Raw genomic sequence first — 27271 nt, forward strand, 5'->3', positions numbered from 1 at the left:
GAAAGGCACAAGTACAACTGTGAAAAACATTGTGCATTTTTACCTTTGATCAGGGCCAGAGGCATGAGAGGTAGGCTAATGGTACAAACATGAAACAGCAGGGGGTGCGGCAGGTTGCAGCATTTGTTAGTGTTTTGAATCATTGCTGATCCTGAAATGGGTTTTCGATGTAATGTGACATTGTGGTGCAGCACCTTTGGGTACCTATTAAGTGTAATTTCATGGTGAGTGTGGCTTGTTATACTCGTAAATGTGCCAAATGAACTTCCATGCTGGAAAATGTACTCTGCCCCACAATGGCAAAATGTAAATATCAACGACGTACTCTGTCATAATTGAAAGAAAAGTCTAACTTTCTGGCATCTGGTTTGCAATATATACAGTATATAGGCCTACAGTATATATACACATACACACACACACACACATTTCTGTGAGTTACCTGTTCAACATAATTAAATAAGGTAGTGACAAAAACTAATCAGTATGGAGGGAAAAAAAACAACTCAACTCTTGCTAAAGCTAAACTAACTGGTAGAGCAGCAGTGACTCTCATGACTATGCTGAACTGAATTTGGTGTAGTTAACCTACTTTTTATTCACTTGAGAGTATTTAAGTGTTAATTAATGGCTTATATTTAATTAATAATAGTTTTAACAAACTACTAAGGTATAACAAAACAGAAGTGCATTTAATTAGTATCAGCCATAAATTGTAAATAATAATAAAAAATGTTCATGAACATATTTTCTGTGTTTCCATCCTGCAATTTATCGACCTAAGCAAACATAAAATGAAGATACTGTAAACTTTCTAAATGTTATGCTGTTTGCCAAGCAGCCTAAACCATTTTTACTCAACTTCATCGCTCTTGTAGTTGCCTAAAACTCTCTGCTCTCTGGATGCCGTTTTATTTTTTCTCTTATTGACATAAAAGGCTTGGTTTGTCACTCCTGAGAAATTAAACCCAACATCATAAAGGAAAATATATTAACCTATGGATTTTTATATACTTGTAGAAAAAAAAAAGATGTAACTTGCAAATGAGCAGATGTAAGTAGTAAGTGTATGTCTGAGGAAAACCAATGCACATAAAATGTTTTATTCATAACTGGTACTCTATCCTCTGGACAAAGCAGCTGCAGCAGCGGATACATTCACCAATAAACAAACATAAGGACGTTATGTTTCATGCCGAGCAGTCAAACAACTACTCAGGTGATTTAGTTTTAACTGTGCTCTTGAGGCAAACCTTTAGTTTTGCTTTTCATCTTGCCTTACTATTTTTCAACGAATTTGAATTTGTCTGTTGCACTGCCAGGTTCAAGGTCTTTGTGTACAAATACAAATGCAATAGAGAGACTTGTGGTGCATTGGCGCACATTTGTCTGACAGTCCAGAATTATAGTAGGCAGACTGGATCCGGGCCGTGAGCGGGGAGCAGAGAGAGAGAGAGAGCGAGAGGGCCCCCGGCAAGCTGCCCTGGCTTTGTTTACAACAAAAAGCCATTGTTTGATGTGGTTGCGCAGCCGGCTCCAAAGCTCCCGCTCCCACAGGATGTGCTCTGGGTAAAATGCCAGACGGAGGCCACTGCTGGATGACTTCGACCTCACCATGCTGGGACTCTGAGCAAAGTCCTCCTGAGTCCTCTAGAGACTTAGAGAAATGTATAAAACTGCAACGGTTTGATGCGTCTTTGTGTTGTATCTCTGTCTATCAACAAAGTTCAGGTGTGTTTGATTCAACAGACAAAAGTCAAAGTAACTACAATATTTCAGTTGTCAGTGATGGAAGAGCTATTCACATCTTTTACTTCAGATAAAGTACCAGAATTTAAAAATACTTTATCACAAGTAAAAACCCTGCATTCAAATTCTTATTGATGCTTTTAAGTATATGAAAGTATCAGCAAAACAGATTTTAAGTATATGAAAGTATCAGCAAAACAGATTTTAAGTAGCATAACATTATATAGCAATTATGGGCTCTACCATTGGTAAGTTCCTTTATGTTATAATATTGGTTTATTAGTGATACATTAATATATTAGTACCATTTTGACGTTATAGGCGAATATAGCTAATTTTACACATTTTATATTCTTACAGGCGGCTTAATGACTAAGTGTTAATTTGCATTAAATTAAACAAATGTGTCCCTTAATAAATGTACCTGGTTACATTTCACCACTGTCTGTTATACAGAGGATTTATATGTGGAAAAATTAATTTAAAGTTTGAATGTATTGAAGGTCGTTTTTTATTGTACTGACATTTTATGTGGTAAGTTATAAAATAAAGTTATTTTCCATATCAAATACTTTCTATTCAGTCCACACTCTACTGAAACACAATGCATTTCTTTATATTTTCCACTCAGTGGAAGATTTCTCTTTCAGTCACGCTCTGCCTGATACTTCTTCTCTGCCAAATCATCAGCACAACCAAGCTACACGCTACCAGTTTACAGACTACTGCGAACCAAGAACCCTCATTGTGTACATGATACAGCTATTCAATCGAGACAAATGTAGGCCATGTAAAGGATGTGCCGTCAAAGGAAACTGCAAGCATACCCAAAGCTTTATTAATCTTTTATCACACACGGTGTCCTTAAAGGAGCGTCCGGCTGACTGCCAGGCTGGAAATCACCTAATAGACAATAAGAAAATAAATGGCTCCCAAAAGATCAAAAATATGAATAGGATTATGACCGAAACACGGTGTTATTTTTACTTTATATTGCTCAAATAGCTGAGGCAGCTAAGGAGTCTACACAGATTCAAGCAAGAGCTTTAAAGGGCCTTCATTGGAAATCCTTCAAGGAGACTGTTTCTATTTCTTATCAGTGAAGTGAAGACAGGGCTTTGATTGTATAAATAAGGAGGAAACTGAAGGAAAGAAGAGTCTCCTGACACGTCGGTCAGGAACTGGTGTGGCTCATAAGCCACAAAGGTAGACCGTAACAGTAGCCGCTATATGGTGATAATCTCTGCCTAAAGGAAGACTGGGCAAGCAAAGAAACATGTGTTGGTGCGCCAGGCTCAAATCCCCCCTGACCTTGCCCCTTTTCCTGCAGCCAAGATGAGATGAAAGGAAGTGTTGATGCCTCTACTGCCCCCCAGAGGTGCTGACTTCACAGGCAGGAAGGAGAGGCATCTTCAAGGCTAATCTTTAAGTACACCTCTAATAGCTGTGTGCTACACTAACTGCATTTTGGCCACTGATGCCTGAGTTATTAAACCCAGGCTGCAACAGTTTAACCTTGTGATTTACTGCTCTTGGACAAACAAAGGAACTAGACAAGAGGTTCAGCATACTGTAAGTCCCCAGCTGTTTCATGGAGGATCCATTCCTTTAATTTTTCATGTCAGTGGAAGTACAGAGCAGGCACTAAAACTCTGAAAAAAAAGGCTACCTGTAAAGTCCTTGAGGAATCCTGCAAGAACGGGTCCTGAGTGAACTGTTAAAGAATGAAATATGCTCTCAGTCCTTCCTCTTAAGATGTGATGTTTCTGCCAGGATTGGGGAAATGCAGCACAAGTGATGATAGAGGATATAAAAATCATTGACACAAAGACTGCCTTAGTACAGCAGTGTCCTTCTCTCTCTCTTTCTCTTTCTTGCTTTCGTACAACACACAAGTTTGTCAAGATATTTTATGGCCAACTGTTTCATCTTTCAGCAGTCATGGCTGGAATTAATAGACCCTTAAACACAGGCAGCTGTGAATTTTCTATACTGTGGCTTGTGGCATCAGGAATAACAGTTGTTATTCTGATATGATGAAACATCCTTCTACAGTATGGTGTGGCTGCAACTGTTTCATCTCCCTGAGAACAAGGCAGCAGACAGACAGCACAGTATGCAAACTCAATCGAATGATCAGATTGCTCCGAGGTGGCTTTGATGAAAGCCGGTGATCTCGCTTTTGTTTTGAACAGTTATTTAAAAGGAAAATAAATATAAAGCCCAGTTGACATCTGATGAAAATTTTGTGTGGGCACTTTTTTTGGGTAAAAAAAAAATTAGATTAATACAAATTTAAGCAATGCGTCAAGCCGGCAAACAAACACAAGAGTTTCTTATTCACAACCGACTGTCATCTGTAAATGATTGATTGGGATTCTTCTCATCCAGTGATATGCAGCAGCACTCTTAATACTTCTTCCTGCACCATGATGAGTCAGGGTAAATCTATATACTGAATATAAATAAGATTGCGCCTGCAGATCTCTGTAGTGTCGATCTGCACCTCCTCTCTCAGCCGCTCTCAGACTCTCCACACTGCAGGAGCAGGAATCTGGGAGCCTGAACTGTCAGTGACCTGAGCAGTGAGCAGCCCCTGCTGAATCTGCTCAGTATGTGTGTGTGCACTGGGCTTGTACATCACACCAGGAGCCTGTTTTGCCCCATGCTGTCCGGACAGCTGGCTCTGAACTTGTCACGGCTACACGTACCATAACCAGCTCTTTGCTTTGTGATCGATAACACTATCGGCAGCTGCGCGAAAAGAGCACCATCCTGTGCGAGCAACTAAGGTTCAGTCAACACCTCCAGCACAACCGTCAGCCTGCCACACCTCTCCATGTTCTTTCTAATCCCCAATTAAACATCCCAATCATATTCAGTTGATGAATTAGTCATTACAGCTAGAGACTCTGTGGCCACTTCATTAGTTTCATCTGTACTCTGTACAATCTGCTGCAATTCAGTCCAACAGCTCTACCATAAGGTCTAACCTTAACGAAGTTGATGTACAGTTCTTGTTGTTGGAAATGTGTAATGTAATTATATATTCATAATTGAGGTCACAATTAAAAGTCTACATAATAATAATTTTAAAAAATTCTGTCATCTCCATTTGTAAACATGTAAGTAAATAAAAATGGGTAGGCTCAACAGAATCTGTACATTAGACATAAAGGTAGATCTTATGGCATTCGTAGCTGTACATGATTTAATTATACTGCGTATGGTTTAAGATGCCTTATAGTGTGTAGTATATGTTCTGCACTTCTAGTAACAGCAATATAAGCTCAGACATGCACAGCTCTGTGCACAAGTAATAGGGCAAAAAAAGTAAAACTTTGAATGCTTTCAAAGATAATGCAATGAATCGTTTTGCATTTATCAATTAACTTCACGCAAAGTGCCGCAGAGAGAAAAAAACGAAATAAAATCAATGCTTGGTGTGAGCACCCTTTGCACCCCCGCTCCTCTGTGCACTTGGGCACAGTTTATCAAGTTACTTGGCAGATAGCTTGTTCCATGCATCTTGGATAACTTGTCACAGTTCTCCAGTGGATTTAGACTGCCTCAGTGTCTTCTGTCTTGTGGACTGACACCATGATGTTGAGATCAGGGCTCAGTGGGCGCCAGGCCATCTGTTGCAGGACTCCTTATTCTTCTTGTCACTGTTTTTTATGACTGAGCCTGAATGTTTAGGGTCATTGTCAAGCTGCAGAATGAATTTCAGTCTCCTTTCCCGATGGTAGTGTACACAGTCTCTTTTCCTGTGATTCCCTGTTTAAACAGTTACTTGTTTGGTATAAAGCACTGTAATGATAAATTATAGACTATTCTCAACTCCTGGCAAGATTATTTCTTTTAACTCTCAGCAGTTGGGTCATTTTTCTACTGCTCTTTTCATTGAGAGTCATTTGTTGACTAATTATTTACAAAAATGTCTTTGCAAGTGTATTGAAGGAATGGTACCATGGGTTCCACAGGTCATAAATTATCCCAAATGTGCACACTTCCCAAGTCTCAGGGTGTTGAGCAAATCTGTGCGCCAAGCAGGAGACAGGGTCCACACAGAAACAATGCAAAATAACTACTAAAATCGACAACCGTACATGCTTTCCGATACCTGATGCCCGGACCTCCTTCACTTGCTGCAGGCAAAAGTCCCTTGGTGCATTATAGCACAGCTGTTAGTTATGATACAGCTCATACTGTCTGTCTTATACTGTTGCAGCTACAATCCCAGAAAGGCCTCAGTTGTGTGAGCATTGGTGCCCCACCCGATCCCCACAGTGCTTTCCACATGGTTGCTGGGTGACTGGCTATCTGCTTTATGTCTGGTGTGTTATGAAGCGGGTTACACTCTTTCAACACCCATAAATACATGTTAAAGTGTTTTCTTTTAAGTTACGGTAAGTTGTCTATGAAATTCATTTCTCATTTTAATTATTTAACTCTGCCAAGTATATATTTATTTGAAGGTATCTAATAATGTCAAGAGCCTATTTTTCATGGTTTCATCAACACAATTACCACAATAACAAAACATAATAAGCCTGAATAAATACATTTAAAATACCAAAGAAGATAAATCAGCATTAATATTGTCCTTCCACATCATTCTTTGAGGACTTAATTATAGCTGGCCTATAAGAAGGTAGCCACAGGTGTCACAGAACAACAATAGACGGCTCATTTCTTGCCAATATGTGTATTATCCTGCATGGGAGCATTTGACAGCTCGGCTGCTTTTAAAACTGTCATTAGGATAATTACATAGGACCAGCTGAAACTGAGGACAACTTTAATGTGGCACTTGAATTTCAATCAGGCCCATGCCCAGGATCTCACCTTTCTGTAAAACTATAGGTGAGTCAGAAACTTTGTTGAAAAAAAAAAAAAAAAAAAAAAAAAAAAAACACATAATGAAATGTGTCTAAAGTTAACCAACGCCAGGCAGCTGAGAAATGCAACATAAAAGAACCGATGATACACAAATCTCAGTGGAACTACATCCATATCAAAGCCGATGATTATATGGGCAAAGCCTTGTCTAATTACAATCACAGCTACTGAGGAGATGAAAGGCTAGTTTACCATGTGATGTCTACCTTCACACCTCTGGAAGAAAAAAAACAAAACACTGTCTGTGCTATAGGGGGTGATATTTTTCACCTTTAAGTGGTATCAAAAAATTGAGAACTCCAGAAGTCACAAGGAGATTATGGCATCAGTCAGGTAGCAACACATCTTGTGTCAACTCCCACTGGGCTGATAACATCAGCCATAAAACTGCCACTGTAACCGGTAGATAGTAAAGTAGATAGGTACACACATACGTAGCTGGATGGATGGAGCGAAAGTACTTAATCATCCTTTGTTTCTCTTGCCGCAGGCATGTCAGTTCTCTTTGGTATTGCAGAGATTTCTCAGGTTTAGATGTGATAGAATTCAGTTCAGTATAGTACGCCTTACTGTTATGAATGCATAGAATTGCCATAGCATTAAGGATTGAAGAATAAAAGAAAAAAAAATCCACAGAATTACCACCTTGAGGTTGTAAACTGCAGCCAACTAGCCAAGTTGCAGGAAATGTGGTCACAATCCCTCCTTCCTGAGTTACAGCAGTGAATAACAGCCAGAGGTTTTTTTTGCAGAACACTCTGTTGTCACAGTTAAGTTGACCTTGACCATTTGGATACAAAAAGACATCACTTTTCAATTTTTTTTCTAGAGATATTTGAGTGAATTTGTGTCACGATTAGTATTGAATTCACGAGTTATGGCCAAAAGATGTGTTTTGTGAGGCCACAGTGACCTTGGCATTTGACCTTTGGCCACCGATCTAATGATTTCATCATTGAGTCCAACTGAATGTTTTTGCCAAATTTGAAGAAGTTCAATCAAAGTGTAACTGAGATATCACATCCACAAAAATGCGATAGACAGACGTATATTCTGCCACTGGCTGTAACTTGTGCAGAGGCTTAAAAATATGAACTAATTCATTAATTAAAAAACAAGTAAATGGCACAGAAAAAAGTAAACGCATGTTTTGTGTGTGTTCCATATATAATAGGCTATGTCAAGATAATTGAATTCAGCGAGGTTGTTTTAATTATGTGTCTCTCAGTTTGTGACATGCAGTCACATATTGCAGGGTTAAGTACGCTGTGTGCCTCCTAATAGAATCTGTCACTGTCATCTGGCACTGCTAAGTATTCCCCTCTGATAATATTTATCTGTCACAATTTAACAGGAAGTGCGTCTCTGTCTCTTCCTCACCTGTCGTGCACTGACCACAGACTCTTTTCCTCTGTTGGTCGCCAGGAAGTTGTTGTGTCGCCCTTTCTCTGTGGGTGGTGGGAGTCTGCACTTGGTCAGGATCTGTGTCTGCTTTGTATCTCTGACAGTAGAGAGATATGCTGCCAATTTATATCCATGGTTTGGAGCCAAATAGCAATTAAGTTTTGTTTTGAGTTTTGGTTTGATTCATCCAATGTTCCAGATAGGCATCATTTGTTAATTTAATAATTTGGTTTACTCTGATTAGCGGTTGGGAAGCAGTGGTCGCCTGAGGTTGAACAGTGGTTGTTATTTGATCAGTATAGCAGCCTCAGGACCAGCTGACAGTTGGGTTTATGATGGACAGTCAGGGTCCAGTTCTGACAGCACTGCTCCAGGAGGTACAGGGTGAAAGCAACACTTCATCAGCAGAGAACGGGGAGTTAACTTTCTTATTCAACTTTCCACAGTTTCCAAAAACAACATCTGATCAGTGATAAGGCTGTAAAAAAAAAAAAAAAAAAAAACTCCCCTATACAACTGCTCTCCCAGATGTCTCGGTAATCGTGAGGTGCAAATTCATCTTTACTCTTATGTATCAGAGATAAGCCCTTGGCAACAGATCTAAGGAAAGCAACCTCACTGAAGAACAAGAATGACAACTGAGGCCGGTCCTCAGCTCAGGGCTGCTGTGCGCCTCAACATCTCTGACCTGATGCTGATTTACGTTTTTTATTTTTTATTTTTTTAATGCTGTGTTTATTTCTTTCATAACGTTTGTAATTAGGTCATCAAGGAGGTTCTGATTATTTTTCAGTGTTGATTCAAGGATCGCAAATTTGATTCTGTTCCTGATTGTGATGTTACGTGACATTCAAGCCAGGGTCAGGTTGTCTCCACGGTTGTATAAATTGCTCTGACTCTCAGAACTGATTTCAACCAATGGACGACCTATGTCCTAAGTTTTTGTTGTTTTCAGTGTTTCAGGTTTTATCTGACATTTTTGCCATTACTTTTCTTTACACTCTGCCTTTTTCAGTCTTTGATTAGATGCAGAGTTGTTCGTAGTATGACCTAGTTTCCTGGCTGATTTATGATAAAAATATAATTTATTTTGGCAGCTGCTTTGTTTAATTTGTTTCCCTGAACCTGTGCTGATGGGAATGTAGTCATTAGGTTGGTGATTTCAGGTGATGTGATTGCCTTTGTACATGACTTCATCATCAGGAATCCATTGATATTTTTTATTTATTTTATGTAATCCACAAGGCTCAGGTTCTGTTATTACCTTGTGTATATTTGGGTTTATGTATGGCATCTTTGCTCTGACAGTGAATGCATTAATGAGAGAGGGGTCCATGTCACTGAGGGCATAGTCGACTACACTAAAGAGCTGTACAGTATGCAAATCTCTCTCTCAAAGAACTTCCTTTTCATTCTGCCAGTAAGCATACAGGCCTAACGAACAACAGTGGTGCACTAACCCTTTCCAAATTTTGCTCACAATGTGGTCTTGACTTTGTCTAATGTGAGTGGGGTGGGGGTGAGGTGTAGAAAGGACTGCCCAAAGATGTGACAGATCCTCTATGTCAGGCTCACATCCAGTTTGGCATGTAAATCTCCCATCAACAGGACATAACTCGGAGCCTGGATTTCTTTACAGAAGAAAGTTTTCATCATAATAGGGTGACAGAAGGGGGGGGGGGGTTCTGGGTAAATCTGGTCTGCTATGGGATCCTTCCATCCCATCTGTTTATTCAAGGATGGTTTGGTGCTAAATGTGTCTGAGTTTCTTTCTACTTTTGTTTTTTAAATATATCACTGACTGATATAGTAAGGCATTTTAATGGTTTGGACACTGTTTTTCTATCTTAATAGCAAGAGTTTGGGAAAGACCTTTTTCTTGCTGAAGCATACAAATGCCTTGTGCTCAAAGCCAGGTCTATAAAAACAGACCATTTTCTGAGTTTGCTGTGGAAGAATTTGACTGGCCTGCACAGATCCCCGGCCGACACCACATCCAGTACCTTTGGGATGAACCGAAACACGGACTGCAAGACCAGCCTCATTGTCCGACATCACTCCCTAATGCTCTTGAGGCTGAATGGGAGCAAATCCCTGCAGCCAGGCTCAAAGGAGCCGAGGCTGGAAGGCTGGAGGTATAGATGGACTGAAGCTCTAATTTTGGGAAAAATGACTTACTATGCTATTGGGTACTTACTGTAAATCTACAACAACTGATCAGATTCTCTAAAAAAACATATTTGACCCATTTTGAGCGCAGCAGCATATCTGACGAAAACAAAGCAGCACTTCACAGTATAACAAAAACACCAGATGCGGTGTCAAAAACAAGTGATCTCATCTAAACAACCGGCTCTGCATTGTTCGAGAGGTTTTCGCAGAAGAAGTGCACGATGTGGAGAGCACCACATGTGTTGAATTGAGAGACATGAACTCAAAAATCTTGTAGAACACCCCTCATTGTTGCACTGATAATAGATAAGCAGAACAGTCTCAGTAGTAGAGGTAGATTGTTGTGGCGAACGTGCACAGTGCTGGTGTAGAGAGGTTCTCATAGCATACAAAGGGAAAGTTGTTAGTGTTCATTGGCCCGGCAGCTCTGCAGAGGCCTGAGGATAAGCCTTAAGCCAGAGCACAGCAGATAGCCAGGGGTGAGGTGAAAGCTCAGACAATACGCTGGTTAGGCTCTGAGGCAAGCATCCTGCTGCAGTGGCAGACAACACCCGATAATGTGTCACGCAGCAGTATGTTGGTGTCGCAAACAACAAGACCCTTATTCACACTGTCAGAGAAAGCTTCATGGAAAGAATGAGAAACTACAGAGGGAAGAGTCTGAGAGGGAACGAGAGAAAACCAAGCGAGGAATGAGCGGGATCTTAAGAATAGGTTAGTAAAGGTGTGATGCTGCTGGCTGGCGTGGAGAATAGATCTAGATTTCTTTCTGTCCCTCCTTCTGCAGGAATTGGAAGGACTGGCCGGATAATATAATCGGTTCCAGGAGTGTTGAATGATGCAGGGAGGGACTAAAAATGTACCCCAAGAAACCTGACAGTACATGCCAGAGAAAGAAAGGAAAAAAGGAAAACAAAATAAATGCAAGTTGACAGGCAAAGTGGGGGACAGTTAGGCTTAGTGTTATTACCATGACAAAGAGAAAAGAGCACAGTGTCTGCTCCCTGCATGGAGGGTGAAGAGGTTTAAGGACAGAGCAGCAGGAGATGAGGAAGTGGCACACTGAGCTGTGTGTGCATGTGTGTGTATGAGTGTGTGAGACGCTGTGTGTTTGTATCAGCCCGCGGGTGTGCACGTGTGAATCTGTGTCGCTCTCCGTTTCCCTCTGTCATGTGTATGTATGTAATCGTACCTCTTGCAAGGCATAGCGCTACGTCTGCTCCGATATTAACACTCTGCAACTAGAACATGAACTAGGGAGGCTCGCAGAGGAATTTCTCCACTTCTAACGACAGGAATGATTAAGTATGTTTGTTATATGCTCACACAGGGCCTGAAGTGGTGTTACAGATTGAATCAGCTGCAATAGAGACAACTATCAAAGACTGATAACTCCTAAGGGGCCCTTCAGGCATGCAGGAGACTGATTACTCCTCTGCAGGGCAAGAAGTGACATCATCCCTGGCTGGAAGCTGTTAGGTAGAGGACTTGCAGAGTGCATGCTTCGTAGACCATCTTCACATGCCTCACACACACACACACACACACACACACACACACACACACACACACACACAAACGCCCAGCATTAGCATGGAGACCGGTTTGTGCGTCTCTACACAGTTGGCTGTGCCGCTTTACATCAGCCGACCACATCAAAAAGAGGAGGACAGGGTTAATCTCTCCCTATGGTAATGCCCAGAGGTTTGAGCAGAGATGCAACATTTCAGTCTGCGAGCAATCCTCACTGCCATATCTAATGACATAGCCAGCTGAAGCCCTCTTTTACATTCTCTAGCTATTCAATATTGAACAGCACTTAATTCATTACTAAACAGCAAAGAAAAATAATTGGATCAATCTGCATCAGAGTGTAGTCTGCGAGGAGTTTCATTCCAAAATTAGATTTCCACACAGCATAAATCATGACCGTTGTCAACTGCTGCACGCATTACTGACGAAACCACAGGACGGTTCAACCTTTGTTGTATTTTTCAGGATTTTGGGGAGTTTGAACTTAGTAAGTAAATTTCAAAGGAGGTTAAATCGAAAGCAACTGGACTTAAGTTATTTGTCTAGGAAGACGTTTCACCTCTCATCCAAGAGGCTTCATCAGTTCATGTACGCATCTGATCAGACTGGGACTGGTCCAACTATTTGGTGTGGAGACTCTTGGATGAGAGGTGAAACAAATAAGACAAATAACTAAGTCCAGTTGCTTTCGATTTAACCTCCTTTGAAATACTATGACCTGGGCAAATGAGAATATGCACCGACTTAGTAAGTAAACAATTTATAAAAAATTATGTGAGCGGCTTGGTTTTTAATTAAGCTTAAATATAATTTCACATTAAGATATAAGAATATATATATATATATATATATACACACACACACATATATATACATATACATATATATATATATATATATATATATATATACATATACATATATATATATATATATATATATATATATATATATATATATATATATATATATATATATATATATATATATATATATATATATATATATATATATATATATATATATATGAGGACACCTGTAAGTGTTAAATCACGGCAGAGCTCTAGAGAAAAATGCAGTAACATGTTACTGTATCAGCTTTGAGATATGAGTCATTTCATACCTTGTTTTTCATAATGTCAACTTCAAAGCAGCACTGAATAGGTTACTATCAACTGGAACAAAGGTTATAGAATGGATGATTACTATGTTCAGCAGAACAGTGTAGTGTCATGATAAAGATTAGCTTCAGCTAGCTAGCTAAAAAGGTTAGTGCTCAGTGTGTATCTAAATCAAGATGTTATCACATTAACTGTATTTTACACACATGTATTAATAAACACATTTATGTAGCCTACTTACTACTGCTGTGTTATAAACACACATTTACATGTGCGCATGAACCCTTGACCAATCAGTACTCTGGACATAGCCTATTTAATGCAGCATATACTCTTTTCTTATGAAAATGTAAATGTTATATTATTTGCCATGGTAAAAAAAATAAATAAAAAAAAGTTTAACATTAAACAGTGATTGAATTTATTTTATAAACTTTTTCTTTTTTAATTAATTAATTAATGTGATCTAATTCTTCGTTTCAATCATTTAGTTAACAACAATTTTATTTTTTATAATATAATAATTCACTTTTTATTTATTATTTTACTCATCGGATTTTTTTTTTTCATTTAATTTTGTCAGTTTGAGGGCTTTCCTGAACCTCTTTGGTAAATTCACAAATATATATATAATAATACAATATAATAATTAGCTGAGAGTGGACACTTGTACACAGAGCCTTCTCCCTGGGTTGTCCATTAGGCTGTTAACTAATGAAGTGAACTGTGGATGGCTAGCTTGCCACTGTCTGATACTTTCCGGTGCTTTATAGACCCTCATCAAAATATTATGTTTTCAAAATTAAAATACCATGGTTATCACAGCTGTGAAACAAGCAATCATGTAATTTATTTTGTCACTTTCTGTATATAATTATCAGATTAGACATCATGTCTTTTTATCTGATTCGGTTCAGTGTGCTAAGTGCGCGAGAAGTACATTGTTATTTTCTCTTGCTGGCACATACTTTTTCTGCTGATATTTTCTATTTGTTCTATTTGTTTTCCTGCATTGGGAATTAGCAGAAGCAGCAGGTCCCTTCACACCATAGTACCCCAGACAGGTAGGTTATGTTTTTCTAAACTCTTGTTTTCGAGCACCATAGAGTGTGACAAAATTCACCCCAGAAATTCACACTTAGTGATCTGCAAAAAGTAAGTAAGAGCAGCAGCAGCACAGCTTCACAGTTTTACAACAACACTACCCGGTTTTACTTTTTGAGATTGACGCACCAATATGAATTTTATTGTATACAATAAACTGAGCACCTAGGGGCTGTTTCTGCCCTGATTATACAGTTAACACCAAGAGTTACCAGCCCCCTATTATAGGAATTATGTTGTTGTGAGAAAGACAGATGGTGACAACATGCAGCCGTACAGATTTTTACATAGGGGTCTGCACTCACAGCGGTTAAATAGACCACCACAGTTAACTTAACAAGAGCCCTGACGCTAATGCAAGTCAATTGGACAATGCTGTTGTTGTGTTATCGGCCCTGACTGATCATGTTTCAGCTCCTAGTGGCTCAAGTTTACTCCTTGACTTGCTAAATGATGTTAAGTGGCGTTGTGGACATTGCAGCTGAGCATCCTGACATGGTTTACACCACTGACAGTTGTATCTCTAAATGGCCAAACTTTTGTCCAAACACAGGATGATCGGAGGGACAAACTAGAGGGTGTGAACTGACAAATGCGTTGTGTCATTATCAGAATGGCATGGAACATAGCGGTGGCATGGTGCAGTGTGAATTATACAGCAGCGAGACATTTAAGAACATAAGCAGGGCAGGGATTATCGCACAGAGTCCTGGGTTGGCGGAGCTTGAGTGTCACAAGATATTTCAGTCACAATTATTGTGTTTTTTGTTAACACTGCTAAAAACTCAGAGTTACTTTCTGGCTTATGCTTATGTCAATCATGAAAAAATGATTGACGCATCCTCTCACTTTTAAGAAAAATTAAGACTTTTTCAGATAAGACAGCAAGTGACAAAGTTGAAAATTCATGCATGCATTGCACAAGACTTTGGATACTGCAGTGTTTTAATGTTATTATTGTGATATAGTTCAGTTTAAAGTGCACATTTAGATGTTGATGATAAGCACTTTACTTGATTAGAAAAACAAATCTTTTTTTTTTTATTACTTTTAATGCTGACTTAAAGAGCAGAGATAGACCCAGTTAAATCAACACTCAACATCATTTAACCAAAACCATTTAACAAGAATAATTAAGCATTATAATTTCCGTGATGATAGGGATAATTGTAGTGTGTATTGTTTTTTGCATTTAACTGCATTAGATTTCAACTGCATAGTTACAGAGTCATGTACATGAGCTTGAGAGCAGTGTGATAAGTTTGGCAGTGAATATTTAGTGTTTTCATAATATAAAAGCATTTTTTTGTTCTGTGTTATTAATTGACTTTATTTCTTGTAACTTTTATTTTATTGTAGACACTCAGTTTGTATAGGATTTGTAAAATGGCCATCTATCTTTTTAAAAAAAAAATCAAATTAAACTACTACTGCTATTAATAACACTTTGAAAGACGCCTGCCAGAATGGCTTGCAGTGTTGAACTGTGAGAGAACAAAGGTTATTTTGTCTATTCTTGGAGGGTTTTTATTTATAATATAAATGTTAGCAAAAACACAAAGGAAGCAGACATAGAGGACAAAAAAATGTATCATCCTCTCATCTTTTTTTAAATCTTTCTCATCGAGCCATTTAACCTTCATCTGTGGCTAAAGAAGATGAATGCACCATCACTGGTTATTGTAGAAGAGACTGATTAGATTCATGACACAGCTGGAACATTACAAAACCTAAAAAGTCAACAGTAAGGTAACAAAAAGAGTAGCGTTCTTTTGGCTTCCCTGTCAGTTTGCATTACAAGCGATCTGTACTCTGAACTTAACTTTGAACACAAGCAGAGAAGCTGCTTGCAACCCTGAACAACAGGGAGCAGTCAGTTATTGGCCTGTGTATATATATATATTATTTTTTTCTTTTATACAAGTATAAAATCTCAGATCTCACTTGTGAAAGCTTCCCTAAATTTAGGTCTAGAGGCCATCCTTCCCTCTGCAATCAATTTGAAATAGTCGAGCACATCCAACCCTCTAACCAACACCTGAATGGTAAAAGCTTCTTGGCACAGTTTGCCTGAAATGTAATTTGAGACAGGCTGAGAAATAGATTTCACCAGCTTCGCCAGCAACTTTTTTTCTTCTTTGTGTCACGTTTTACTCACTTGACAACGGTGTAAAAAAAAATGACAGCATCAGTAGCAACAGTGGTCATATTTCTGAAACACACACAAATTAACACTTAACACTTCACCCCCTACTTTTTGAGTAATAATTTTTGCACTCCTGTTGTAGTGTTAAATTGAATCAGCATGACATTTCTGGCCATGCAGAGGAAAGAATGATTTTTTTTTAATTTCCTCCCTGAGAAGAAAAGGCGCTGTCTCTTTATGCTACATTTCTCTGTATTGTTGCCAGTGAATGGGATTTCCATGGAGTCCAAGGTTTCTTGTATTTGATTCTTGGGCAGTGTGCCAGGTGTAGATATGCAGTAGGTGCAAAAGAAAATGTCAGAGCTGCTAGTGTAAGGTGTTTTGATACATATAGGCTTTTATAGAAGCATTGATTTATACTGCTGCAATGAGAGATCATACATATTATCCTCTCAAGTAATATATTTAAAGGCCTATACATTTTACAAGATTACATTTTCAATTCCAGACATTACAAATTATACACACTCGTACGCACTCTCTCTCTCAACATGGCTGCTGCCTATCTATACAGACTGATATAGATAGCCTATAGAGAATACATAGATAATATACTGATGTTTCGCTTGCATGAATTCCTTTAGAATGAATTCAGTTCTATTATGTAAAACAATTTAGATCATAATGCAGCTTGACCATGCACTGAATGATCTCCTCAGCAACTCCCCACTTGACATCTCTTACATACATCATTCAAACCTGAATAACCACAGGTAGCTACTGACTGCCCTTATTTATTTTATCATTATTATTTTATTATTTCTCTGCTTTTGTCCATCGGGACTAGAATTACATTATTGTTCATATCCCAGACTCATACAGATGATGTAAAACACAAAAACAAAAAAAACAAAAAAACACAACATTTACATCTACATTTTCCATCATAACTGAATTATCAGTTAAACTAAGTTGATTCATCTTTTAATTATCTCCTTGATTAATTGTTTAGTCTGGTCTGAAAACAGTGAAACATGGCCACCTCAGTTTCCTTGTGTCCAAGGTAATGTCTTAAAATGTCCTGGCTTGTCTGAACCAATAAGATAAGATATAAGAATTTCAAGTCATAGCGATATAAAAGAGATAAATCCTGGGGTGTTGGAGAAGCTGGAACCAGAGAACAGACCGGTCTCAAAATGATAATCAATCGTCAGAATAGCTGTGATTAATTTCCTATTGATCAGCTAATTACTGCAGCTCTAAATGAAGTGATTTAGTAATTGTAAATGAACACATATTGGATATCTATTAAAAAAAAATCTATCCAGTGGAAGACTGGTTGGTATTTCGGCAGAGAATTGGCAGATTTGCAATTCTGGCAACAGGATGTCAGACAAAGGAGGAAGTTTGGATGCTGCTTGGCAGGAGATTCTCCATTTCTGCTGCTATTATAGACAAATTAGACACGCTGCAGGCCTACTTCTTCCCCCTATGGAAATGACCCGCATGGTGTAATTTGGGAAACATGCAGTGGACGGCATAAACACTCCCCCTTCCCTCGTAAGCTCTCTTGCAGAATATTCTCGGTACAGTCTCTGCACTCATACACGGCAATGAGGTTCCTGTTCAGAGCCACTGTGGCTGTATTGTTCCGTTGACTAATGGAGGTTTGCCTTTAATCCACTGAAGAAGACATTTTAGCAGCTCGCTTGAAATAAGGCCAGTGCTGTAAACTTTATTTTATTTCATTTCAGCTGAATTCCAAGGATGGGAATCTTTTCAAGAGATATATTGCCTCTTATATCAGCCACCGTTTCACCTGCTTGTCATAAATCTAATAGGGATAGTTTTTGATTTAAAGAATGAAAAGAAGTAAATGGAAGGAACAGATATCGCACTGAGAGGAGCTCATGCAGCTCTCTATTTTGCAGGAGATAAATCCAGCAGGGTGGTTGCTCAGGCTAATAACTATTTTAAGTCCCAATAAAGCCCAAACATCTGATATGACTTAGGGAGCAGATAGAGGCTTGGCAAGAGAGAGCTCACACAAAACATTGGAAGTCTTTTGTCAGAGTCATCCTGCTACAGAAAAATCCCCACAGACATTCATAATCACCTTTCCCCCATTCTGTTTATTTATGTCTTATTAATGTTTGCGCATAGCACCAATGCCAAATCACTCCCTCCACAGGCAGTGATTTACCAAAGATAAATATGGCAAGAGAGCAATTTCCACCACTCTGCCAACGTCTTCATCAATCAGACGTTTTATTACCTGGATTTGATAATAGGGCAAATGTGGGAATGGTTTCAGTTCTGGTGTATTTCCATTACATTTGGCTACTCAGTCTTTTTAAGTAAATAAACATGTGTTCCACTCAGTTTGCTAATTACTTCAATTGGACCAAGTTAACCTTGAGAGTAACACACTGGAAAGTACTCCAAACACTAGATTGCAAGAAAATTCTTTGCACATGGTGAACAACTTGGGCCAATGGTTTACAACTGCACAAAGTCGTCTTTGATAACATTTCTAAGATCATTTTTCACACTCGCTGGCTATTCATTAAGGTAATTAAATTCCCTTTTAAATATTTTCAGGATGCTTTAGGAGCCCATCTGCTGCCAAGGTGTTTGGCCACATTCACTTGTAATTTGGCATGGGTAACAACAAATTGGGTGGTAACAGCAAAAGCCCTTTTTAATTCAGTTGTGTGTCAGGATTTGCAATTTACCACTAAAGAGGGAAAACATTCAATTTAATGCGTTGTATATATCTACAAAATGCGGATGACCTTCTGCTCTTTGATTATTTATCTTATTTAATTAAGATCACTTCATAGCAGCTAACACAACAGCCACAGACCAATGAAAATGCTCCTCCTTTGTCTTGTGTCTATGAATCTGTTGTTAACAGCCCTTACATGAGCCACAGGTAATTCTGCGACAGGTCACACTTGTCCTCATAGGAGGCTGCACACACATTATCAGCCCTAATCCTCTTATTTCCTTTCTCCTTTTAAAAATGTGTCTTTCCTCTCGACCTCATCAGAGGAGGTAGTATTTCTATACTACACGCCGTCTGGCAGCTGCTGTAAGCTCACACTTCATTTTGCGGGGGCTCCATGAACCTCAAGGTCCAGAGAAACACAAATAACACATGCTGCTGAAAATATAGAATATCTTTTTCCATGTGCTGCTCATCTGAACCATAGGCTGAATTACAAAAAAGATCTGGCTGACAGAGAATGCTTTGAAGGTTTTAGTCATACCCAAATGTGCTGGTTTTCCTCTCATGCGCCTCGTCAAGGTTTCTCCCTCGTGCGTCTGGATCGGAGATGCTGGGAGAGGATCTGGTACAAAGAGAATTGCAGATCAACTTCAGCTTGACAGTAGATGAATACAGCCTAGCACAAAGAGCCTAAACAGGGTTACCTGCACCTCGACATTAGTGAGAAGCACATTTCATTAAGCATGCAGTGTGCACAGAGGAAATTATGCTCGTACTTAACTATTTGTAAATTCTCATCTGGTTTCCCAGGCATTATTGCCACAAAAAACAAAAAAAACAATAGTTTAGCGATTTATAACTGGGGTACATCTTGGTTGCTTGCAATAACTGTTATGAGAGTATCATTAGACACAGTGCAACATTCATGAAAGTGAGTCTACACACAGTGAATCAGAGGCACATGGCCGTGGTTTGCAGTACAAAGCAGGCGGACAAGGCTTTACAGAATTAAGCGACACTGAGGGTGCTGCTGTGATTGTCCTTGCCGGGCATGATGGTTCCAGTATCTCATGAACAGATACCACCCCCCACCCCCACCCCCACCCCCTCCACACACACACACACACTTACCCCACACCCTTCACTTTTCACGTACTGGACAATCCACAAGCCTCCAGTTCTGAGGAGAAAAAAGCAGCTCATTAATGGCGGAGATCGAAGGAGGTGAGCAGGGATCCAGCAAGTGAACAAGGGGGAAACGCAAAACAAGCAAATAATAGCACAGCACGGCATTCAGATACAGGAACCGCATGATGTTGGAGACAAGCTTAAAAATGCCAGTGTGATTTCTTTTTTTTTTCTTTCCCAGATACAGCTGTGTCAGTTTGTGTAACTCAAAAAAAAAAAAAAACTATTTTTTGCCACCTCATGTTTATTTACACAGGAAGAAATGTGGACTGACCTAATTTCTCTCTCACTACGGCAAAAAAAAATAAAAAATTACAACCAGTGCTAAAATGCAGCAATAAGGCTCAAATCATTCCATGACCATGTGTATGGATGTGATTAGACCATTAGCTCGCAGTGCAGTTGTAACTCTCCATTTCTCCAATCAGGTGCAGACTGCATTAACACCAAGCAGATGTTCTTGTCAGTTCAAACCCCACATGTGTTAAGTCTTTGTGAATGATTCGGACAATTTAACAGCCAGAATTCATATATTATGAATAATATCTTTGGTGTTGAGATTTTGTGTTTTTGTTAGTAGAATTATTCAAGTTATCTAAGGATAATTAGACTTTAGAGGGGAAAATTAAGTGTTGCTGACATTACAAGGCAGTTAATACTTCTTTCCAATTGTAGCTTTGATGCTTGTTAAACTTTGACACAGTTTTGATAAATTATATAAGAAGTCAGAAGTAACCTGCAGGTGTTGTGTGCACAAAAAATATCTCACTCAATAGAAGAATGTTTCTCTAATCTCTACAATAGTCTGGTGGCGAGAAGTAGCAAGTACAGTATTTATGTTTAGTCTCTATGTACTGCAACTCTGCATCTACAGTACTGACATAAATGTATGAAGGAAATATTGTTCAGTTTTTTGTTACAGGTTTCAAGAGATAAAAAATATAATTTAACAGATAGTTTATAATGTATTATATAGATTAAGACACCTATGGGTATATAAAGTAAACTTTAAATTAACCTCATCTTTAGAATGACGCTTACAATCCAGCAGGATGGGTACTCATATTTATGGTACTTTTGGGCATTTTTCAACTGATACCTCTGTGCATGAGTAAAATTCTGAATGCCGGGTTTTTTTTTTTACTGTGAGTTGGACGTTTTAGTTTCTCGTTATTGTTGTTGTTTTTACGAGAGTAAAAGACCTGAAAACATCTGCTGCAACTGAAACAGTCACATAAACATCTCCACTCAAAAATACTGTAGCCACATACACAACGCACACTCAAACACAAAATCCAGTTCATGCAACTGCCAATACAACTTACAAATTACAGTGTGTGGGATAGGATGTCACATTACACTCCCTGTCTTTGAGGAAAAAAATAACTCCCTCTGTATTTGCCTTAGAGATGTTCCTTTTTTTTTTTGTTAAACCATTCAGTGTGTAACAGACAGATGTAAGCCTTTAACAGTTTATTTTAAGGGGGGAACAGAGATGAGAGTTAAATGAGCAAGATGATATGAGCAGAAATATGAAAACTGATACAACCATCACATGTCTGGCAAATTTAATAAAACTACACCAAGAACAAACGCACTGTTGCTGATAAGAACAGCAAGGCTACAATTCACAGCACCCAAAACCCCATCAGCCTTTGTCACAGATGAGCTGCAGTAAAGGGAGTCTGGTCTGCTGCGGGCTGGATGTACTTAATAAAATAGCCGCTGTGTGAGAGAAATCTAGGCCAGAGCAGTATTTCTGTTTACCGCTATTTACCCCCAACATGCACTCCGAGGAGCGTCTCGTGGAAAACAGGTGCGAAATCCTGTTCCACCTGATCAAAAATTAGCACTGTTCTCGTCCTCTTTGCACTCCAGACAACGCCGCCATCAATAAAGTCAGCTCCCTCACTGTCATGCTTTAATTACTCACATAAACAGTATTTAATCAAATCTGCAAAACTCTAAGGCATTTTTTCCCCTCCTCCAGATGCTTCGCACCCACTCTTGCCTCCATTTTCTGATTTCCTCTACGTGTCAGCTGTGTCTCTCTGTTCTTCCCCTTCATCTGTTAGCCTGGTTCATTCCCTCTTCTGTTTTCCTTTATTCTCCCTTTGCGCTCTCTTGACGATGCTGCAAATCAGTAAACTCACTTGAAACAAATTATAAGAAAAAAAGGGGGGGAAATTTCATTATGTGAATTGGAGTTGTACCTTTTTCCTCCTCTTTCTCCACTGCAAATAAGAGAAAAACTGAGGAGGAGGAAGACACCTAGTGCACTGAAGACATTACCAGGAAAATGAAGGGCCTATTTCACAGACATGGATTAACCTAATCCTGGTCTAATACACTGAAAAAGAGAACTTTGGCTGTCTGTCTGTGAAACCAATCCTTGAATCTCATTGAATTTAAAATGTCTGATATTTTCTACTTTACACCCAGTTGTTACACAATATGGGAGACCTATCAGATGCAGATGTTTTTATTGATAGCACAGAGCTTTGTTGTATAAGCCTCCGTGTTGATTCCCATAAACATCTTGACGAACGATTACGTTAAACAATAAATTCTGACGGTTCTTGAATTTACTGCACGTTTGATTAGCTTTCCCCAAAATTCAGTCAAAGAACGTTCTCCCTGTCTGACCCCCTCCTTCCTCCTCTCTCACCGCTTTCATTTGCTTAATATATTAATCTATTCCCTTTTATCCATTTCAGATTATATCAAACCTTTGCTGTATCTCTGCAGTGGCAGCGTATACAGTTCTGTGTCGCCACAGTGTGATTTCTGGCAGAAGACAGAGAATTAATTGCTCAATTGTGATGTCCCTGTCCAATACGTTTTCTTCTACATTCAACTGACACGTCTACACAGAGGGAGTTACAATAAAAGCAGCAAACAGTCATCAAATTGTCATCCCCGCTCTCTCCATCCTCTTACACCTTTTACACTGAAGATATTTCCAGGCTACTCACAATGGCGAACGTACAATTCTTGTGTTACTTATTCATGATTACATGATCTCAAATGCATTTTGCTCCCTAAACACAGTTGACTGTGTATGTATGCAGCTAATGTTGAGTCTAGCACAATGTAAAATATTTAGGTGTACAAGCCCTTCATGATTACAGGACCTCCGCACAAGATACCGCAGTGGATATTAGAGCAAGGAAAATGATCAATGATGACCTCCGTGCAGGATATGAATAATATTTGCATTGCTGCCATTGGTTTGGGCCAATCGAGAGGTTCTGAGCTTATCTGTCCTTGACTCAAGTGTAGTGCCTTAATGCTGCATGTCTGGGATTCTTTGATGTGAGAACATTGCCCCCTGCTGATTCCCTTTTGAACTCTAACAGAAGCGTCCACAAGCTGTGCTGACTGACAGTGGACAGACGAGAGATGCAGTCATAAAAAATGCTGCACAGCGATTGCCGTTAGATTTGACAGCTTTTATTCTTCTTTAACTCCTCTCTACTACTCTCATGTCACTCGAGAGTCATTTCCCTATGAGTTTCATCCGGAGCAGAAAAACACGTCAAGCTGTGGATATGTTGTTGAGATTTGTTTGGACTTCACAAACCAAAGTGGTTGAAGAAATCACACGGAATAAAGTTTGAGTGAGTCTAAATAATTCACACAGATCTCAAATAAATATTGAATACATAACAAAACATACTAATTGATTTAGAGCTTCCGGGCAGCACTTACTCTCACTGCAGCATTCAAGACCAAGAAAACCTGGCTTCATATCTTCGATATTTCTCTGTGGGATTAAATATTGATGCCTGGATAAAAATCACAGTTCGAGTTTGAGGACAAACATCCTGAAGCACTACTGATTTAATTTAACACTTGAAATCACTTGGTTAACTGAAGAGCATGACATATCATCCTATTTTAGTTGTGTATGTCTAGTCTTAGTTTTTTCTTATATAGTGTACTTTACTTTGTTTTACATCTTAAACCATTAGTCAATCAATTTGATTGGCAATTAATCTAAGTGAATAATTCGGCCAAAACCTTAAGATATACAAGTATCACATCATAATCATTATCATCATCATCATCATATTATTATTATTATTATTATTATTATTATTATTATTATTATTATTATTATTATGTCCTGTATAGGAAGCTGTAAGAAGCTGACAGTTGCTTGAGAAATTAATAATTAATTAATTAATTAATTAATAATTAATTACGCAATTATCAAAATAGTTGCTAGTTAATGTACTATCAACAAATTGATTAATTGACATATCATTGCAGTTATTATCATTTTCAAAACAATAGGTGGATTAAGGAACTTCTGTTTCTGTTTGTTAACTTGCATGGTCTTATGCATCCAGTCTCTAGGTAGCTGGGTAACGATGTTAGACTTGCCTAAACTCTGATTAGGGTTGCAACTAATGATTCTTTTTTTCTTCCAAATAATTTCACAATTAATCGCTCAATCGTTTGGTCTTAATACATTTGGTGACCACCTTTTTACCTCAAAAAAGTTTTTTATTTTATCCAGTCCATTACCCACAGAATATCACTTCACTCTGATGTAAGACAAGCAAAAGCAACAAAACTTTACATCAGAGAATCTGGAACCAACAATTGTTTGGCAGTTTTGCTTGAAATAATTATTTAAAGGATTATAAGACCACGTGCAGAGAAACCGAAACTTTAGCAGAAAGTTGTGTGTTCACGTTGGACTCCCATTTCTCACAGTATGACGCGGACCGAGAAGATTGATTTTCCAGGACTTTGATAACACACAATAAAAGAGCAGAACGAATGGAAAACAAAGCTTTGTGCTTCCCTGTGAATTGTGTTTGTTTCCTGATAAAGCATCAGGCAGCAGCTGTCAGTGATGACGTTCATAAGTTCAAGTATGTGTGACAGCTACATACCACGTGGATGTCTACTTCATGTGTTAGACGGGAAAACCTATATTTTGTAATGTAATTTTGTCTGCTAGCTGAGTCATCCAACATCATGGCTGAAAGATTCCAAATAAACGGTAAAAATCGCCTGGCGAGAGAAATTGGTATTCTACCAGCACCCCTGCTTCCAACTGATGATAATCTGTATTCACACAGTCTGCCATGTTAGATGAAAGCCTTCAATTAGCAGTCAATTCTATTCAGTATTTCCTATCATGCCAACACTATTTACATTCGCTGTCAGCACCCAGGCAGCTCCCTGCCCGACAGTTGCAGAATCACTCCTGGTGAGAATATGAGTAACCCCGCTGTGAACAAAGTGCAAAAACAAGTGTTTTGTAGTAATCAGAGTCATGGGCTTCTAATGTCTGATGCTCCCTACCTCGTGGCTGTAGATGCGAGGAGCCATAAGTTGAAGTGTCATCCTTTCAGTCTTAACCCCGGATGAAAAACTGAGACTCCAGCAAAGAGATGAAACACCTCTGATCCTTTGATTTGCAGCTTCATGCTGGCGGGGGTCTGCCTAGGCCCTCAGCGTGATGCTTGTCCCCTCACCAGGTGTTCCTAGTGGAGAAGAGCCAATGATTGAATTTCTCTCTGCTATACATGACACAGGTGGATTCAGAGCCAATACATTCAATACAATACATTAAATGCTTCCCTGTTCATCCCTTAAATAACATTGCAGACAAATAAGTCTGGGTAAGCTGTGATAATATTAGTTTTGTATTTGTGTGGGTGGCATCATGCTTTTATTGTGAACTGACAAGCATTGCCTTGAGAAATTCTTTTCTCGGGATAATAAAGCATCAGCAGTTGGCCTCATCTCTTGCAACTCAATAACCAAACTCACACTGAGGCGCTGAGGAGCATCTCAATTCCTTTCTGTGTTTGTAAATTGGCCCAGTGTGGCGATTTTCATTCAGTGTCATTATTATTAGTATTGTACTGTGGTAGTATGAGGGGGGTACAGGCACATAAAGGAGCATATTTTCAAAGCCATGAGCAGACCAGTGGGAGTCCTTATTCAATGAAAAAGAGCTAAAGGCCAGTCTGCAGCGACCCCACTTCTACTCAGCCTATGTGTCTTGCTGGGGCAGCCCAATAGCGCCCCAGGTCAGCTGGATTTCTAGCAGACCCCTGCTGGAGGAGGTGAATTGAAACAAAACATGTAATTCCTGTTTTATAGAATGTGCATTCATGAGAATATGTAAACACCACAACATATTGGCTAAAAATCGACATTGGTCTGAGACCCAAGCTGTAGATATAACAATACACAAATGTGAAAATGAAAGTCTGCGACTAATGGTTGGCAACAGCATTGAACATCCCAAACATTTGCAGGTTCCAGCAGCTAAAATGTTAGGGGTTTGCTGCTAAACCATTTTGTTTTGTACAAACAAGCGATATGAAGTCCAGGAATTGGGTTTGAGCAAACACTCGAGCCATTATTACTATGGACTGACAAATAATCAGACTGACTGAATGATTGATAAGAAAAATTATTATTTGTTGCAGCTCTTGCATAAATGGCCCAGAGTGATACAGAACAATGACCTGTCCTCCACTGCCTTGTATGAAATTAAATTAAACTATTTTTCTTTCCTCAAAGTCGTTAATTTGAACAGAAATATTTGTAAAAAGAATACAGTGGAAAGATCAACAATGATTTGCTTTTCTTTTCACCTGTAAATCTGTGCCATGATTAATATGCTTTCAGAAGCACTACCTAAACCCACCCATGGGTCTCTAACCCATGGGCGCATTAAGAGCCCAAATAGTGGAAATCTGAGGACATAAAGGGACTGACAATGAGTTGTAAAGCACCAGTGAAAGATTCTGAAATGTTCCGGTCCTTTGCTCAAGTAAAAGTATAGTAATACAACAATATACATTTTGTATGTTAAATCTAAAGGTATTTACCTTTGACTTGGAGTAGAAATACAACATAGCAGAAATACTTAAAGAGTAACTAAACCCCCAAACCACATTTTTTTCTGCTGAAAACAAATATATTTGGGTATGAAGTGGTGTTGTTGATTGATTCTGGTCCAACTCTTGACATTTTAGTCAAAATATTTTAATTTGGTGTATTTTGTTGTAAAAATGTAAGAGTGGCTGCCCTCTATGGGTTGAAAGGTTGAAACCCGGCTATTACATTTGAATTTTGCTATTGGCTAAGATGGAGGCCGGTGACGTTTTTGGAAGTAGCTTTCGTCACGAACAGTCACGAACCACCACTGTTCGCCTCGCCGCCACAGCGCCGGCTAGCTGGATG

The 27271-nt window shown here is 38.9% G+C and overlaps 1 protein-coding gene across 1 annotated transcript in view; it reads right to left on the reverse strand.

The window, feature by feature from the left end:
• The window catches only part of adgrl2b.1 (adhesion G protein-coupled receptor L2b, tandem duplicate 1), a gene marked incomplete at its 3' end in the record, with an annotated part of 126447 nt that extends 100951 nt beyond the window's left edge, over positions 1 to 25496 (reverse strand). Inside the window, exons 1-3 of the mRNA XM_083991109.1 lie at positions 25373 to 25496; positions 19994 to 20042; positions 19404 to 19484 (exon numbers count right to left, since the gene is read on the reverse strand). The remainder of the gene's footprint in view (positions 1 to 19403; positions 19485 to 19993; positions 20043 to 25372) is intronic.
• Between the last annotated feature and the right edge of the window lie 1775 nt (positions 25497 to 27271).

Source organism: Trachurus trachurus (assembly GCF_905171665.1).
Source record: "Trachurus trachurus genome assembly, chromosome: 17".
Lineage (NCBI taxonomy): Eukaryota > Metazoa > Chordata > Actinopteri > Carangiformes > Carangidae > Trachurus > Trachurus trachurus.